The sequence below is a fragment of the Colias eurytheme genome, chromosome 9, assembly GCF_061535395.1.
Source record: "Colias eurytheme isolate Ceu_HAF_F1 chromosome 9, ilColEury1 Martin Lab GWU primary, whole genome shotgun sequence".
Classification (NCBI taxonomy): domain Eukaryota; kingdom Metazoa; phylum Arthropoda; class Insecta; order Lepidoptera; family Pieridae; genus Colias; species Colias eurytheme.
In genome coordinates, this window is record NC_142988.1 from 207,105 (window position 1) to 226,239 (window position 19,135).

The following is a 19,135-nucleotide window of genomic DNA, read 5'->3' on the forward strand; positions in this document are numbered from 1 at the left end:
GTCGCCTAAGATCGGATGTGACATAAGATCGGATGCATGGAATAACTCGCAAACTAGGCAATATTCTCTACTGCTACCAACACTACTAGATCCGCCATTTTGTTCTGCCCCTCTCTTCACTCTGCGGCCGGCCAGCGACCAGACGGGACGTGTACACAGGTGATTCAGCAGAAAAGGTGTATTTTGTGGCGAAAATCGTCGATCCGATCTTACCTACAAAATTTTGATGGCTCATTGTGGAGAGTACTTTCATTGAAATAATGTAATTAATTATTTTGGGGCAGAATTAGCGAATTCTCTTTCCATCTGTATACTTTGATTACGCCTAGGACGTTCACAACCCAAGATCCGATCTTCCCTCCCAATGCCGAAGATCGAACCGAAGTTTAGCTCTTGACTGCGCCTTATGCAATAATTATTAACTTTTAATATATTTAACTATCCAATGACGCTATGACTATCAGACCTTAGGTACATTTTCATTATTTAGTCCTAGAACACGGAGGATAAAAGTTTGAGAAACTTAATTAGGATGAGGAGGGAAGACCGGACTAAAAAAACGCAATAAAAAAAAACTTCTTTGTCAAATTTTTTGAGGAATTTCCTGACTCAATCATTGATGCTCAATGTATGGACGTAAGTCCGGATGTTTTCCTAATGTTAACATTATTATTAAACGCATAGAAGTGAAGATACTACATAGTCCGATCTTCGGCCGAACTGTTATTTTCTTCACTATGGTAAGTCGAAAAAAGTCTGCTTTTTAGGCTCTAAATTTGCTTAGATAGATAGCATCTACGCAAACCAAAAAATTAGGGGTTAAACAATATTTTTTTGTCATCAATTTACAGTTGACCGCAACAGAAAAACGACATCGAATCATGAGAAATAAAATAAAAAATACAGTACGTATAAAATTTTCGGCATATGCGTCCGATCTTAGGCGACCCAACCTTACTTTTTTAGAAATTTAGGCAATACGTAGGGCAATATTATTGAGATTTTCAAGAGTAGGTAGGTAGATAGTGTTGATAAAACATTGTTTGAAATCGGAGAAAAAAATGCAAGAACGTCGATATTGAAAATTAAAATATTGCTGTAGGTTATTCAGAATCTGAAAATTTCCTTAAATTAACCTTTGAGTCAAAGCAATGATTACAGTTTAAACTTAATCAAATATAAACAATATTTAGTACATTTTTATGGTTTATTTACTTATGAAGCAGAGCGGACGCGGCGCGCCACATCCGAAAGTGGTACCAATTTGTCGCTATAAAGCTTTTAGTATTGATTTTCGGTTATGTGAACGTTTCCTGGAACAATTATGATGTAATTTTAAAATTAATTATGGTGAAAATTGAATATTTAACAACTTTGCATGAGCGAGGTGGTGGTCGTAATTTTATCAACGTGAAAAAATTATGCTTGCGTAATTTGTTTTACCCAGAATTAATGTTTGAGATTGTGCTTGTATTGCCAAAATGAATAGTAATTTTTAAAAAGATTCTCCGTCTATTTGGTTCACCTAATTTTTAAAGGAAAGAACCTCTTTAATTAAAATTTCAGCTCAAGATACACCTTACTATCTAATTTAAATTTAAAGAGTAATATTATGTTTCAAATAGTAATAAGAGCTTCCCAGAGACTTTATTTTTCGTCAACGACTTAAAGGTGTCAGTTATTTAATAAATAAGCACCATTATACACTTTATACAGTTATCAACGCACATTTATCTTCTCGATAAGCCAAAGCGTGTGTCGAATATATACTTACTAATATATAAATTGATCACGCATATACGGGACACATTAGTAGGTACTTAAGTCTACGATAAGAAAACCCGTACGTAAATTCGAAAGATTTTCATCTCCAGATAAGAAACCGGACAAAGCTCATATCATAGTATTCGTGTTAATATTCAGATTTCGAATGTATTTTTCATCAGATTACAAGTTGTGGAACGAGAGACTTTAGAATGATAAAGACTTTCGACCAGTGGTACCTACGTAATACCTACGTTCTATTCGTGGATATATCAAATAATACCATGTACTTTCGAACTAATATTATAAACGTACGATTATAAGGTAAGGAATGTACTTAACAAGGACAAAAGGAAAGGCTTCACCGACGCATAAACTGTGGAAACAATATTTTAACGCACACGCAACGTGCAACTTTTGCACGAAACACCATAAAAGTTATCATGATTTATTTCATACAATAATATAACTTTATGACGTTATTTCAGCAATGTCAGGTGAAATGATACAATATAATATCTATTTCTGGACTTCGTATTAACATTATAAAAACGAAACTTTTATCAGATGGTTGGAAGAGATTGGTCTAAAACGCAAAGTATTTTGCTGGAATTTTACAAGCGACAACACACGGAATTTTTACAAATATTATTATACATATGGCTTGAAATATAATAAATCTTCTTTTATCTAAGTATACCTATGTTTGTCGAATTTCGGCAACGTTGTTGTGCTAGGATACCCTGATCACGTAGCTTCATGAAAATATGTATACAGACTTTTATCAAACCATCAAACTCCTACACAATGAATTCGTGAAGCCGTTTAGAACTTAACATGGAATTTTTATTGGTTAGTCATCAACAACTACAATTAGTGTGGGAACTCCTGAGAGAAATAAAAAATATATATTTAATCTACTAGCTGACCCTACAGAAGTTCTCCAATATACATATAAAAGCCAAACGCCTGAAGTTGTAATAGCTGTTATAAAGTTTTCTGACCCTTTCCTAAAAGTATTGGAAAACTTAATAAATATAAGTGAATCGGCAATGGTCATGGGCAAGGAAAAACAGATCTATTTATTTAGATAATATATTGTGCAATAAATTTTATTTAAAATAAGAGGTGCTTATCTAATATCTATACTATCTATACTAATATTATAAAGAGGAAAGGTTTGTATCAGGGATGTAACGGAGGTAGTTTTATCGGAACCGAAATCGGAATCGGAGTTTTCAAATTTGGTTTATCGGAATCGGAATCGAAATCGGAATCGAAATCGGAGGCAGGGTCAGTTTGTTTAAAGACAAATAAAACATGATTTATAGTCAATTCTTTTCATTTTTATTTTTTATTTTAAAATAAAAAACAACTGTGAAAAAAAATTGGCATAATTCCAAATGAACAAAAGATAAAATTAATGAATTTAAAGTTTAATTAAAATTAAAACCCAAAGTAGCGTGTTACATTTGGTGACATTACAATAAATGAACAATAGCTAAAGCAAATTAAATCAAAATGGACTCCAAAAGTAATGTATTGTACTTTATGAACAAAAGCTTTGATGCTTTGTAACAACAGCTAACAAGTGAAAAAATAATTGATGATAGAGTGCACGTAGTGGGGGTCGGGGGATTCCCCGCGCGACATATATGAACCTGTTCGGTACAGGCCGTCGCGCGCCGCCCGCTTTGTTTCGTTCGACCTCCGATTAACATCCGATACAAAAGTATCGGAACCGAAGTCGGAACCGAAAGTGTAATAATAATCGGAAGTTCCGACTTAACGGAACCGGAATCGAAGCTCCGTTACATCTCTGGTTTGTATGTATGTATGTATGGTTTTCATGCATAAACTACTGGACCGATTTTGATGAAATTTGGCACAGATAATCTTTAAACCCTGAGAAAGAACATAGGCTACCTTTTATTGCGAAATATGTACCACGGGCGAAGCCGGAGCGGACCGCTAGTTTTAAATTTTAGAATAGAAATGCGGATGTATGTTGGTCTTTAATTACTATTTGGAAAATACCTTTAATAAAATCATCATTTTCATCATTTTCAGCCTATACTTGTCCACTGCTGGACATAGGCCTCAGTCATGGCACGCCACTGTAATAAAATAAACTTGTCATATTTTTCAAGTATTTTCCTTTCCTCCAACTTTAACGGTATTAACGGTATATAATATTCTAAAGGATATTGATTTATTGCATATAATATGCAGTCTATTAAACTCGGAAACAACCCTTATTCTACACCTGAGTAAAAACCTATGGTCACTTCCTTTCAACCGTTTATAGTATAACTAATTATACAACTCAGATCCCGTGACTAGACCCATAGTGAGGTTGTTCACTCTATACAACATAGTTTTTGTCCAAAGCTGGTTTATGTCTTCGGAGAATTGCTTTTTAATCATTCATGTATGTTAATCAAGTTAGCAAGAAAAGACGTATTGCTATTGGCAATTATTATGTAAATATTTGCATATATAAGTTCATCGTTTTTTTAAATAAGGTACGCTAAGTAAGGTTTATTTCTCATGGAATGAATACGCATACAAATGAATTTTCTAGATTAGTTACAAACAGCAAAATATTAGTAAATTTATGCATACCAATAAATTAAATCATGAAACGGATTTATACTACAACGAATATAAAATTTATTAAATAAATGGACGGAATTCTTCCACACATATATAAGACAAGCCGCTCCGCGCGGTTTCACCCCCGTGGCTCCTCTCCTGTTGGTCGTAGCGTGATGATTTATAGCCTATAGCCTTCCTCGATAAATGAGCTATCTAACACCGAAAGAATTTTTCAAATCGGACCAGTAGTTCTCGAGATTAGCGCGTTCAAACAAACAAACAAACAAACTCTTCAGCTTTATAATATTATAGTATAGATGAAGCATACATGGAAGTTGTTTAAATAAGAGAGAAATATAATAAAGATTGCCACTACCAATCGTACTTTTCCATTAGATAAATATGATCTATACATTAAATAAACGCTTTATGAATTTCATTGTATGAAACAGTAATTAGTGTCGAAGTGTCGTTGTCTCCAATATATCAGAGAGACAAGTGGCAATCAGAGCGTTATTAGTTTGGGATGGAAACAATTTGGTGCCAGGCTCGTGGGAAATATCATAGGTATTAGCTTATAGATTCGGTTTCACTTGACCTTTTTGCAATCTATTTTTCTTAAATCGTATACTAATTAAATGCGTTGGTTATGTGATAAACACAGTTTTTAGTACCTAGTATATTAAATACTAGTTGTGCCGCGCGGTTGCTCCGTTCCTGTTGGTCTTAGCGTGATGATATATAGCCTATTGCCTTCCTCCCATGAATGGGCTATCTAACACCCAAAAAAAAATTTCAAATCGGACCAGTAGTTCCTAAGATTAGCGCGTTCAAACAAACAAACTCTTCAGCTATATAATACATATTAGTATAGATAGGTATGTAGATGCATAGTTAATCTACACGGTTACATTGTAACATTATCTGTACAGCTCTCCCATTTTCTAATAATTAGCTTCCGTTCTTCTTGTTCTAATATTATAAAAATATTTCTTATTTTTCTGTAAAGATACAATATGAAATCAACTTAAATATTAAAAGACCGATAAACTCAAAAACGACTAAACTGATTTTCATACTGTTTTGGATTGATTGATTTGTTTTCAACAATTAATGCCTTGGTTCTCCTGGAAGGCTATTATATATTATCATATTAAACATGTGTATTTTGAGTTCAAAGAAATACGTTGGATGTATTTGTTCTAGTAAATAGCCGTGTTGGTACATAAATACAATGTTTAATATCGTGCAAACTATTTTGGTTACGTTTAGATTGCAAGTCGCGGCAGTAACACTCCGATTCTACGAACTGTTCAAATGTATGACCACATTATTCGGTAGGTACTCACAAATAATGTATTTACGGAAACGACAAAACGTATTTTTGTGGTAAATCTGTGCGGTATAGAAATTATCGTAAGGTTATAATAGGTTCATAATTCCTCTTGTTTTGGTAATAAAACGTAATTATTATTATTTGTGTTACATTATGATGGTATGGTGAAGATTAAGATCTACTAGCTTGTAAAGGTGACGGCAATTTGTAACCACATAAACCACTAAAAATCTAAAAGATACGACTCTACAGACATTTATTAATCTAACCTCTTCTCGAATACGTATAATGTTTTTATTGGATATTTCGAAGTTGTGATTTATAGGTATCATAAATTTATGTATCGTTCAACATAGGTACCTACTTTCATTTTATGACCTGTAATAGATTTCTCAGAAAAGCATTCTTACCTACCTATAATATAGATATAGTGTGAATAAATAGTACAGTCTATATTATGTGGTCTATAGCTTAGTGATTAGTCTATAGGTACTCTATACTCTATAGCATAACTCAAACTCAAACTCAAACTCAAACATTTATTTATTCAATTAGACTTCTTCTAGAAGCACTTTTGAAATGTCATTAAGTACATATTTTTAACATTTACCACCGATTCGGAAAGCAGTATCTACGGAGAAGAATCGGCAAGAAACTCCATAGTTGCTCTTTTTAATCATGTCAGATTTACAATTTTACAAATTACATATGTAATATCATAATATATTATCATAATATGCCAAAGAATGTTTTTATGCATAGCCATAAGGATGGAGATATTGTAAATAATCTGTTTGTTTGTATGCATATTTCAGGGCATTATTCCCATCGAGTGGACTGCCGCACTATAATTTATACCCCTGCAGCGTAAGTTTGGCTGGTTCATTCAAATTTAGCCTGACCGAAGAAGAAGCACATAGCTTTTTTTAACTTCTATCCAAAGCAGTCAGTAAATGTATATGATTCATAAAAGCATATTGTTCTACATAATATTGTAGTCCAAGAGAGCATTTCATCGATAATCCGCCATAAACTGTATCAGGCGATGTGAGTCACGTCACTTGGCCCACTTGTTCTCCTTTGTTTACAATTACGCACTCGCTGCTCGCTGTTTATGATTACCTGTTAATTATTTTAGTATCTAATGGTTTATTTTTGAACACTTATTGATTTGAATTTTGAAGTACTAAGCCACCACTGCATTATGTAATATTAGCTGTGCTTCGCGGTTTCACCCACATTGCTCCGCTCCTGTTGGTCTTAGCGTGATGATTAGCCTATAGCCTTCCTCGATAAATGGGCTATCTAACACCGAAAGAATTTTTCAAATCAGACCAGTAGTTCCAGAGATTAGCGCGTTCAAACAAACAAACTCTTCAGCTTTATAATATTACTATAGATTCGTAATAATAAAATACTTTGTTTTTTATATTTATCTAAATTAATAATTATTTCGTATCATTGTATTACATTCATCAAAGCCTAAAAGGTAACAAGACTGATTGACTGTTAAATGCGGAACTACGCACTTTAGGTATATTTAACTCGTAGTCGTATTTATAGTAGATGCCGTTGCAGATTACTTAATTAGATAATTATTACTTTAATCGCCGTAAATTCATTGCGGTTGTGTGGATGAATTCCAAGGAAGAACTTTGAATAATATTATTTTTGGCATAGGACATTCAGCTCTAAAGAGAATAGATGCAACAGGTGGTAAACGCTTTTGTCTCTACATTCCCCAAATATGGGCACGGCACCTTACTTATAAATCAAATCATAGCTATATATATTATAGAACAAACCCATTATTCTACCAATAATTATTATCCTAACTATATAGGTACCTATATTAAAAATCACTTAAACCCTAAAATCTCCTAGAATATGTGCTCCATTAAATCCAATCTAATATATGTCCAATAAATAAACGAAACGTTCCGGGAACATATTTCAATTCGATTATTGCTAAAATATGAGACTCAGATTTGGCAACACAAATACAAGTTACTGCGTATTTGCGAGTTCAATTATTTATATCCGATATTACTGGGCATATATAACTAGGAATCCATCTGTACTATAATATGAGAATGTAATAAGAATTCAGTATATTGAAGTTACTTGGAAGAGAATATTCGATTTAGGTACTCTTAAATTGATATTGAACCCAAATGTACTATCATAAAATTGAGGTTTAACAAGAAAACTAAAATCTATATATTAGTACATACATATATGAAATACTATCTAAGTCTTTTCTCATGTGTAAATTATTATAGAATAGTGTGAACTGCAAAGGCATTCGTAGAAAGGTTTGTCTATATTGACTCTATAAATAACGACGGATTTTAGGAGTGGGTAGCGACCTTGTCCTTGCGAAGAGGCGTGGGTTCGATTCTCACAAATTAAAAAGGAAAACCACGGAAAATTATTTGCGGGAACTCTGCTAAGGAATCGAAAAGAGTATATTTACAAAGACCAAGATGGAATTAATTCTCATCGGTTCCTTTTTTAACTTCGATATCTTTGAATGATATCTTGCGAATCTTCTTTATGTTTTTAGATAAAACGACGCTGCTCTTTGTAAATTTTCTTAATTACTTTTATACTCGTATATAAATTTGTAAATCGGTTTCCGTCTTTTGATCTATGTGAGGATAAGATTAATAAAATATTCATCAATACAACCTTATATATGTATTTGTTTTTATCCAAGCTTAATTTACGAATGTAACTATATAGGAAGGAATATCGATTTTCATCAATAGAAGATATTATCTTTATTCCGATCTTTGTAAAATTCTTGTAAATTTTCCGTGTAATTGAAAAGATAAGCTTGTAGTTGATTGGAGTCGATGTTCACAACAAAACAAATTATCTAATGAAATTAAAATTAATGTTACTATATTTCCTCACTAATAGATTTCAAGTCTTAGATTTAATTCAAAAATTAGTGTACAGACTGTAAATAATACATACAAACTATACCTAATATTTACAACAAAGATATTGTAAGGTGTAAATACGTATTACAAATCTAAGGCATTTAAAAGATATAATAAATCACACATACACACGTTAAAACTGTAGAACTTTTTTACATAAATACTGATGAATTTAACATTACACATAAGCGAGATCACGTAATAAATCCACTTTCAAAAAAGAATAAATGTGTTTATGAATCGAAAAATTCCGCTCTGAATATTTCGCATGTTTGCTATTACCCCGCGAACGATATCTCAATAAATAATTCGAATGTTACGTTTTTATCATTGTCATTCTATTTGCATTACCTTTGATGTTGCGAACAAACATACATTAGGACGGAATGTTTGATATTATGGTACATAAGATGAATATGATATTACCTATGTATGTTTAATGGACTTTTATTTATCGTGCATTGTTTTTTCAGGCATATATTTTTGCATATTATGATTGATGTTTTGAAATTATTTTACGTGATATGATTGAAGAAGATTTCCGTTTGAAAATGATGGTTATTGTACGGTACAATTATTTGAACATAACTTCTAGAATGTTCATACTTCTTCCGTAAGAGTTTTAACTCTGTGATGAGGTTTTAGTTTTCATAAAATAAGTTTTAGTTTTAAAAATATTGCTAGTATTTACTATTTATTGATATTTAATTATATACAGATACTTTTTGTAGGTATACTGAGGAAACGACGGCTATGAATTTCTTTTTTAACATTTTTGTTATTTATGAGAAACGAGCGAACTCATCTCGGGATAATCCCGTACAATCCTAGGTACTTTAAAAATTCAATAACATAATATTGCAAAGTCTGGAGCTTACTTCCTGCCGAATGGATGGCGAACATCTATTGACGGCATTCGATGTGAAATTATTAGATTTGATTAAAAGTGAAGACTTTAAAAAAACAGTGAAATCTCCAATAAGATTAATTTTTATTGAGAAAACAGAACTTGAAGGAATTTATTTCATCCCAGCGAAGTGAAGAGATAGTTTTGTATAAATAAATTTCCCTTATTTTGTTTGCAGAGCGGCTGGATGCAGGCCGCCGCTGGGCGATCGACTAAAAATCTCATGAGGACATTTCATAGGCGAAGCTGTGACTTTTTAGTCATTCTCAGTATTGTTGCAGGCGTATAAACAGTTAAATGTTTCATCCGGTCGAGTCATTTAAACTTAAAATTGTTTGTTTGTTTTGTAGTACCAACGTAAATACTTAGAAAACTAAAATTTCACATGTTCATTGATAACAACAATGAATGGGCGTCCTTGCGTGGCGACCTCAGTTATAAATACAGATGTTTATTTAAATAATGTGGAATGTGCGGATACACGGTAATTACGCAATCGACTGTGAACAGGGTTGCCGCTTGCCGCGTGGGAGCATAAGGATAAAGACAGGAAAGGAAAGGGGCTTCGTTTCACCTGTGTCGTCATTGTATTTATACATAGTTAAATAAATGATTCTTATGGTATAGAGAGCTAGAGGCGAATGAGCATCTAAATTTTGTATTTTAACTACGCTACAATTTGTTTCAATGATGATGCCAAAGTTATTTACCTACCTCTATAGTATAAAAAGAAAGGTAAAACTTTATGAGAACAGAAAAACATCAATGGTTATAAGAAGCAATAAAATATTATGATTGTGCTTACAAACCGAAACCGACTACACATTAATTCTATTGATATATCAGTCATTTATATAGTGTCTTAAATAAAGCGAAAATAAAAGTTAAAAATTAATGGCATGGTATATAAAGTCGATCTTACCATAAACTAGATGTAATTTGACTATTCTAACTAAAGAATAGGTTTATTCTACCGATTGCTTGGCATAGTGAGTGAGTATTATTCCTTAGTTGTGGCCGGATAGGGGAAGAACTTTTTAAATAGATTTATAATAAAGGGAAGTAATAGATAAGTGAAATAGTTATAATAATATATCACCATTTATCATACAGTACTGATCGTAAAATGAGGCAAAAATCAAGGCAGAGGCAAGATTCTGTCTTATTAAAAATCAGTCATCACCCGAGTCCAGGTACACAAATCATCTTTGTCACTCACAACATTCCGTGACAGCCCTACTGTAAATCCTAGGATCGTAAAAGTATTGTTATAAGTAACTATTAAACTCTGTCTGGCGTATGTTATTTTTACGTGAGATATGAGCGGGAAAATTGTTCCACATTTTTTTGGAAGTGACCTTCACCTGACTGTAGAAAACACATAATATAGATACATAAATAATGCAAGCTTAAGATTTGACGCTTCGTATATTTTTATTAGTTTTACGATGCAATGAGCTTGGGGAATGGGGATTGTTAAGTCTATCTGGATTTTTGTTTATTCAATTTTATGTTAAAGACTCTGTGATTTAGATTATTTTCGGGATAAGTAGTAAGAAATATAAACTGTAACCTAATAAAGTTATTTCCTCTAGTTATATATTTCGTGAGTCCTGACTTCACCATAATATGTTTTTATATTTTTCTTCTTAGGTACTTAAAAAAATTCTAAACAAAATAATTTTTTATTCCAACATGCTATTCTGATCTAAATCAAATGTTGGATCTAAATCTTTAGTTAATTAAACCCTCTTACTGGCGACAGTGAGAAGTAATTTCTCGCAAACACACAGACACCGTTGTATCACAAATCATAACGACCGCAATGATTGATAGAGCTCGCTCTTCCGACTCGTAAAACTTTACAAGCTAATAATGTAAGGCGGCGTATACACGAACGTTTAACTGCTGACCACAACCACATGTGAAGGAGGTATTTATAAAAAAGTAGTAAAACTATTTTACATGTGAAGTGTGGTAACTCGAAGACTCAGACTATTAAAATTTGACGAGACGAGTGAAATACGTATTCTTTTAAATCAAATAGCGGGAATGGAGTCTCTAATTTTCTATAACTAAAGGGAAATGAAGCGTGTAAAATGAATATATTGTCATACTAACTGATTTGAACTTATCGAATGATAACCGTTAGATTTCTTACTACTAAGTTAGAAATATTTAAACAGGTTATTATAAAATCGACATCTTTCGTGGAGAAATAAACGTAATAAGAGCAAAATTATTTTCTCTTACATCATATAAAACGCAACGACACACACGCTCGCGTACCACCATCCCAGCGTATAATAAAGCCAACTCCAAGAGAATTTACGGCGCACTTTGATGTAGACTTTCAGCGTAACCGATAACCGCTTTATCGACGACCATGTGCCAAACACCAATCGAAAATAGCACGATGAACTGACACGGTAGTGCGGGAAATACACCAATGTTTGTGCCTCTTTGTGGTACACAAACGTGGATTTCCGAAATATGGAACAGATTTGAGGATAGCTTAACCTAAAATAGATACAATTTAGAGAGTACTCAACGCTACGATTGTACTTTATTTGTGTCAATCGGCTAGAAAATGATTTTCTCATTATAATGAGCGTTAATTTACAAGTAGACAGAAAATATTAAAGTCCGGAAGTAAGCAAGGCGGGCACTATTACCTTACAAAACATAAACTTCTAATATATCCAGAACCACTCATTAGAAATTCATGTTTAGGTATCTTTATTTTATCCAATCGTGAAAATCTAGGAATTCTCTGAGATGTCACGCACTCTTTTTCAATACTCAATATTTTGCATAAACAAATATATTTGGATGTCAACTTTCCTCCTACGTGTTCCTACGATCAGCGAAGCTGTACACGTGGACACATAACTTCGTTTTACTCAAATCTAAATCAGATTCTCGATCACATGAATCTCACTGACAATTCAATTGTCACGACAATATTTTGTGAATATTTGTACTTGTAAAAATCTCATTTTATTTTCAGATTTTACGAATAATATTTCTACATTTCATGTCTTTTGAAAGCACCACTTTTAGTGACTGTTTAGCAATAGATACATATATTATTTTGAGATTTTTTTAAACCTATTCCAGATACATATTTACCTATACAGATTTTTGAAGTAAGGGAAGACAATTGAAACAAGAAACTTTACACATTAATATCTATTTACTTAGTGAATAGTGTAGACTAGAGTGTAGTGTGTACCTATTTTAAGTTTAAACCTCATACCTATAACCTATCAATATGACCGCACAAAACTTTCATATTTGTGTGTGTTACATTCCTGTTAGATTACACAAAAACATTAATTTGAATCATCATACATTAGCTTCCGTTTGATCTTCATTGTTTCTTCTAAAAGGTTTTCCATTCTATAGAGTCGTAAAAATACTAATAGCGTTTCTGGCAAATACGCAAAATCTATCATTTCTTTCTAGATTTTTCTGATTATATTACTGAGCTTCAGCGGCGGCCTTACCCATTGCGAGGCTCCGGGCGGCAGGCCCTTTGCGAGGCCCTTTGCTCTTTGTGAAATGTATGTGATGCGAAAGTAGGTCTGGTTGTTTGGTTTAGGTATTTGTCATATTTGAGGAGAAATGATAAAGTTATACAAATGAATAAAATTTGAGTTTTAAAATATTTATATGTATATTTATACATAGAAAGATTTACCAAATTAACAAATACAGAGATGATAAATTTTAAAATTGATGTTTGCGGCTTTTCCTAAGGCTAAAATCTTTAATTAAAGCACAATAATCCAACGAATGAGCTACGTCACTTTCGATTGAAAGAATAGCAAGGGCTGAAAGCCGATCTTGTGTCATCGAATTCCTCAAATATGTTTTAATAATTTTAAGCCTCGAAAAACTCCTTTCAGAAGACGCAATTGTCACAGGTGTGGTGGCAATAATTCTCAGGACTATTTCGATAGTGGGGTAAACTTCAGTTAATTTGTTTTCTATTATGTATTTCAGCACCGAGATAATATCGTCGTTTCCTTCATACACACGCATGAACATACTCAGTACACGCACACATTTTCATTTTTTTAAATTTGCTTGGGTGGGTTGTTGCTTGTTGCGCGAGGCCTCTGCAAGAGCGAGGCCCCGGGCGATTGCCCCGTTCGCCACCCCCTAAGGCCGCCGCTGCTGAGCTTCAGCTCAACACAATCCAGAATTTTTGGTTACTTACCCATAAGCCCCAAGCCCATTATGACATTCTTATAAAAAGCTATTAGTTTTCATTAACCGAAGGGATATTTCTAATATAATTATCATCTTGAACGTTAACTATACAACGACCAATATTGTAATATATATTTATAGAGCCATCAAGCGAAATTCCAACTGGAATAAACATTGTTATCTGAATAATAAACATGTCTGTTTGAACATCACGTTCCTCCCCGAGTTACTGACCGCTGTAATCGTGTACATAAATTAAGACGGCTATTAATTTTAAGTCACTTCATAAACTTCGGAAGAAGCTCTTAGACTCGATTTCTTAGTAATTGATGTTAAAGTGGAATCACTTTTATTTCTATGAAATTATATTTTATAATATTACTGACATTGGGACTAAACTTAAGGAACTACAGTAAAATGATACAATTCGTATATCTCATGTTGTCGTAGATGTAATCAAACACAAGAAAGTGCTATTTATATTTTATCAAGGACCCTTTGGGATTGTGGAATGTCACTTATTTCTTCCAGAAACTTATTATTTTCCTGGTGCAGTTTCGTCTGAGTGACTTTCTGATTTATCCCAGATCTAATCTTACCTGAAAATAATTCTGTAGAAGTCAGCTACAAATATTAATTTTATTAGTAGACACGAAAAATGTTTTAAATTAGAATTGACCGCAAAAAATTAATTTAGATCACTAAAAATTCTTTAATTATTAACAGAAATTTCAAATAAGTGAATGAATGTCTTTTATTTTCTTTATCAATGAAAAATGTTTCATTTGGGAATTTTCTGTGACAATAAAATGAACTTTAACTTCGTTAATCAATGATCGGGACATGAAATACAGACTGTAAAGGTATACGATAGAAAATTTAAGGTAATCAATATATCCTAGCATCCTATCGGTTTTATTCCTACTAATATTATAAATGCGAAAGTAACTCTGACTGTCTGTCTGTCTGTTACGCTTTCCCGCTTAAACCTCTCAACCGATTTTGATGAAATTTGGCACAGACTATCTTTAGACCCTGAGAAAGAACATAGGCTACCTTTTATTAAAACACCACGCGGGCGAAGCAGCGGGCGGAAGCTAGTGGTAAATATATTTTCCAGAGTTACAAGACAAAAGCTTCTCTTAGTATTCCTGTTTTAACACTAACTTACAGTCATAATGCGGATTAGATATAACAAGCCCTAGTTCGACCACTCTACTCTACAAACAGAGCACTGTAAGAGCTCTGAGTGGACAAACACTTTACAAGGAAAACATTCTAATTCTCATCTCTTCTGGTCAAGTGAAGCGTTAGTAATGTTTACAGTCGATTTTACATTACTATAATTAATGGTCAAAACTTTCCAAAGTTCATATTATTATGGTTGTATGTTTAAGTATAATTTGGAGAAATTTAAAAAGACAGTGTTTTGTTCAATGGTTTTTGAGACAAATTATTATTATTTAACACGAATAAATTTAGATTCAGATTTTGCTCAATTACGTGAAAAGAACTGAATCGATTTTGAATTATAACACTTAATAAATAAGTTATACTGTGAATTAAAATATTATGCTCTATAATAGCCTTTACATTAAATTATCAATACTTATGACGATTCTTTAAAAGGCATTGCAAAGTAAATGCAATATACAATGATGACGTCAGAGTTCGTTCCCTGAAGGAAATGAGAGCGTGTTTATATGACGATCATGCTCAAAGCTCAAAGCTGCACTAGTTTCATACAATAATAAGCTTTTCTTTCTTGAGTGTTGTTTCCTTTGAAGAATAATGCATTAAGTGTTTTAACAACACAAAATTTGGATCAAATTTATTTATTTGGAACCTACCTAACGATAGATAATGTTTAAAATTTTATTTGCAACCTACCTAAGGATAATGTTTAAAACAGGTTGCATTTCAAGGCACTTACCTAGATTTTTAAAATTCTTACTTCATACTAAAATGGTCATTACAATCCATTTATTATGGAATTTTCTAGACTTGGCTATTTGAGTTAATAAAGTTACTTTTAATAATTAATAGAATATTTATGTGTTATAATCAAGTTAGAATATAATTTTCTTTGATAATATGAATTCGTATCTACATTTAGGTATAAGATAAAATCACATAATTATCTTCGAATTTGTTTTAATATTTTGTGGAAAAATGAAATAACGATTCTTAATTACAGAAAAATTCAATCATCTTCTGCTCTTTATGCTTTTATGGCAATCATTAGAAATTGTAGAGCGTCTTCAATGATTATACTTACGCACGTAGAATTGGAAGTTATTGAAATATGTACATGTATTTAAACTACATATATATTAGAAGAGTCACGGGAACATTTTATTCACCTTTTTCATCATCATCATCATCATCAGCTCTTTATGTTCCCACTGCAAGGACACGGGCCTTCTTTGAGGGTTCAGCTGCCATCCACCACGCTGGCCAAGTTCGGGTTTGTAGATATCACATATCGTCACATTTTCTGTATCTTCGACATGAGGTTAAAATCAACTTTTTACTAATGCTTATTTTCCTAGAGCAACAAATTTTCATGTAAAACATGAATACTTTTGTAACCAAAACACACGAACATAGTAATATAAATTAGCGTGTTCCAGTTATTGCTACAGTAATATGATAGCGGAAGTTATTCCACGGTTCGCTCATTTTCCAATGTTTGCTGACGTACGTACAGACACACATAATACATAGTAGCGACCCAGATTAGCCGAACCGATTAACAGACAACGAATTGCTGTTCGCGTTGTATAAACTTTTTAAATGGTTTCAAAGAAAATTGAATGATATGTTAAAAGAGCTGGTGTAAATGGTTGTTCTGCAACTTATGGATCGAGACAATTATATGTATAGAAAAAACTGAAACTAAAAGCATCTAATAGAAAGGTGATCTTTGGTCTATTTGTTTGTAACGAACAGTTCTTGATCAGGAATTTTGTTATAGAGTACTTCTGAGATTTCTATATTCATCCATCAATAACTTTTAGCGAAAAACTAATTTTCATCGAAAAACTTTCCCATCATTAACTCCGCTTTGATATAAGTAATATCGTGATTGGATAAGATTTATTACGACATTCCCACGAGCCTGCGATTGCGATAACTTATGCCATACAAATAAGGAATGTTCGTAAATAGATATGATTTACGGTATTTTCCGAGATTTTTCTTTCCCTTTTATAGCTTGACACTTCGTTATGTGAGCATTATCCATACTAATATTATAAATGCGAAAGTAACTCTGTCTGTCTGTCTGTTACTCAATCACGCCTAAACTACTGAACCAATTTGCATGAAATTTGGTATGGAGATATTTTGATACCCGAGAAAGGACATAGGCTACCTTTTATTGCGAAATATGTACCACGGGCGAAGCCGGGGCGGGCCATTAGTATTCTATAATTTTATAAAACTGAAACTCTTAACTCTAATGAAATATTTATTTTTACTTGACGAACATTATCTTCTTCTTTCTTTTACCGGTATGACATTCTTATACTCTATTTATGCAGATTTTCAGATATCAGTCTATCATTTTCAAGTAGGTAAATAAATATTTGAAATAAAGACATATAGCAAGTTTACCATAATAGCAAGTATACAAAAACAATGTCATAAACATTTCATATTAACCCAAAGAAAACACCTATAAATGAATGTTATAATCAAAGCAAGCGATGACAAACAATTTAACGACCCTTTAATAAAATTTTAATTACGAAATATTATAGTTAGAGTTCAAGGTGAGCGGTTTATTGCTATTCCTCACGCCAGGCGCTACGTGAGGGTGCCATAAATATCACATTAACTGAAGGGTCAAATGTTATGAATATAGAAAATCTAGCACGCGATTGTGAATAATCCTATATCATTTTTATTATAATTTCACTAAAATTCGTAAAATTATACGCTTCTTTACATCTAGCGTGTTATTTTATGTTTATTAAAGTTAATTTTAACGTAGAAGATCATAATACATATAATCGTGAGAGATAAAATAAAAAACTTAAGATAATACCACAGATAATATAAAACTATACATAGATAGTACGAAACATAATACCTATAACGTTTAGTTTGTACTGCAACTAATAAATTCAACATTAAAATATTTATAAAACACTCTAATAGGGGGTGTCTGGGAAGAACTGAAAAACTGAAACTTAATGAATTATATCTCAGTAGATTAGCCATCTGGTAACAGTCGCAATGATTTATGTTTTTGGTATGGAATTCATTAATTATTTGGCTTTTTATATCTGGATTTAGTCTGAAACTGCTTGTTATTTTTAAAAGAGAGATTTATACTTTATTGTAGGGATGTAACGATACCGATACCGATACCGATATATCGGCCGATATATCGGCAAGCCGATATATCGGTATCGCCGATAATAAATCAACCGATACCGATATTTTTTTATTAAATTCTTTCTTTTCTTTTATGTTTTTGCATTGTATTCATTCATATTGTTTTATTTCTGTTTCTGTAATAGTGTTAAGGAAGAGCGGAACCTCCTGACACAAGCATTTTATTTGCTTACTAGGAGTGTTCCAATCACAAATTTGTTTATGTAAAGGAAAGAAAGATTTTGATTTTTTTTAATTTTTAACGTGATAACGTTTTTAAAATCGTTTTAGTCGGGTGACATGTTCATAAACTTGTGTCACACCAAAACCTCACGAGCGCGATCGCAGGTATAACGAGAGAGAGACGGACCGATCTCCCGTTTCATCTCGAGCGCTGCCACTGCATTATGTTATCACCTCGTTAACATCTCGATCGTAAACCTACTTTACAAACAACCAATTTTTTTGATATCAAATAATTCAAAAATCCGCGCCCAATGAACGATGCGGGAGGCCGCCCGCGCGTGCGCACTTTGTTTTCTGAAAAAACTCAACCAATTATACTAAACTTTTATTAGGTACTGATTGTATGTGTATTGTGTATTACTTAAAAATTAACTGACTTCGTAAAATAATAATACTAAAATAAATGGTTTTGTTGTTTTTTTGATTTGGCATTTTTATTTAAAAGAATACGATTAACAGTTGTCTCTGTTAAATGTTGGTAACTTTTTATGCATAATTCACTATTTATTTTTCTACCAAGCCATCGATATCGGTATCGGTATCGGTATCGCCGATACATTACTACAAATATCGGTATCGGTATCGTATCGGCAAAATCATGTATCGTTACATCCCTACTTTATTGTATACATATAGGCCTTAAATTTATCTACTACATAATCAACCTGTAGATATAGGTAATAATTTATATACCTACCAAGGCAATATGATATGGACAATCTCGGGGCAATAGAG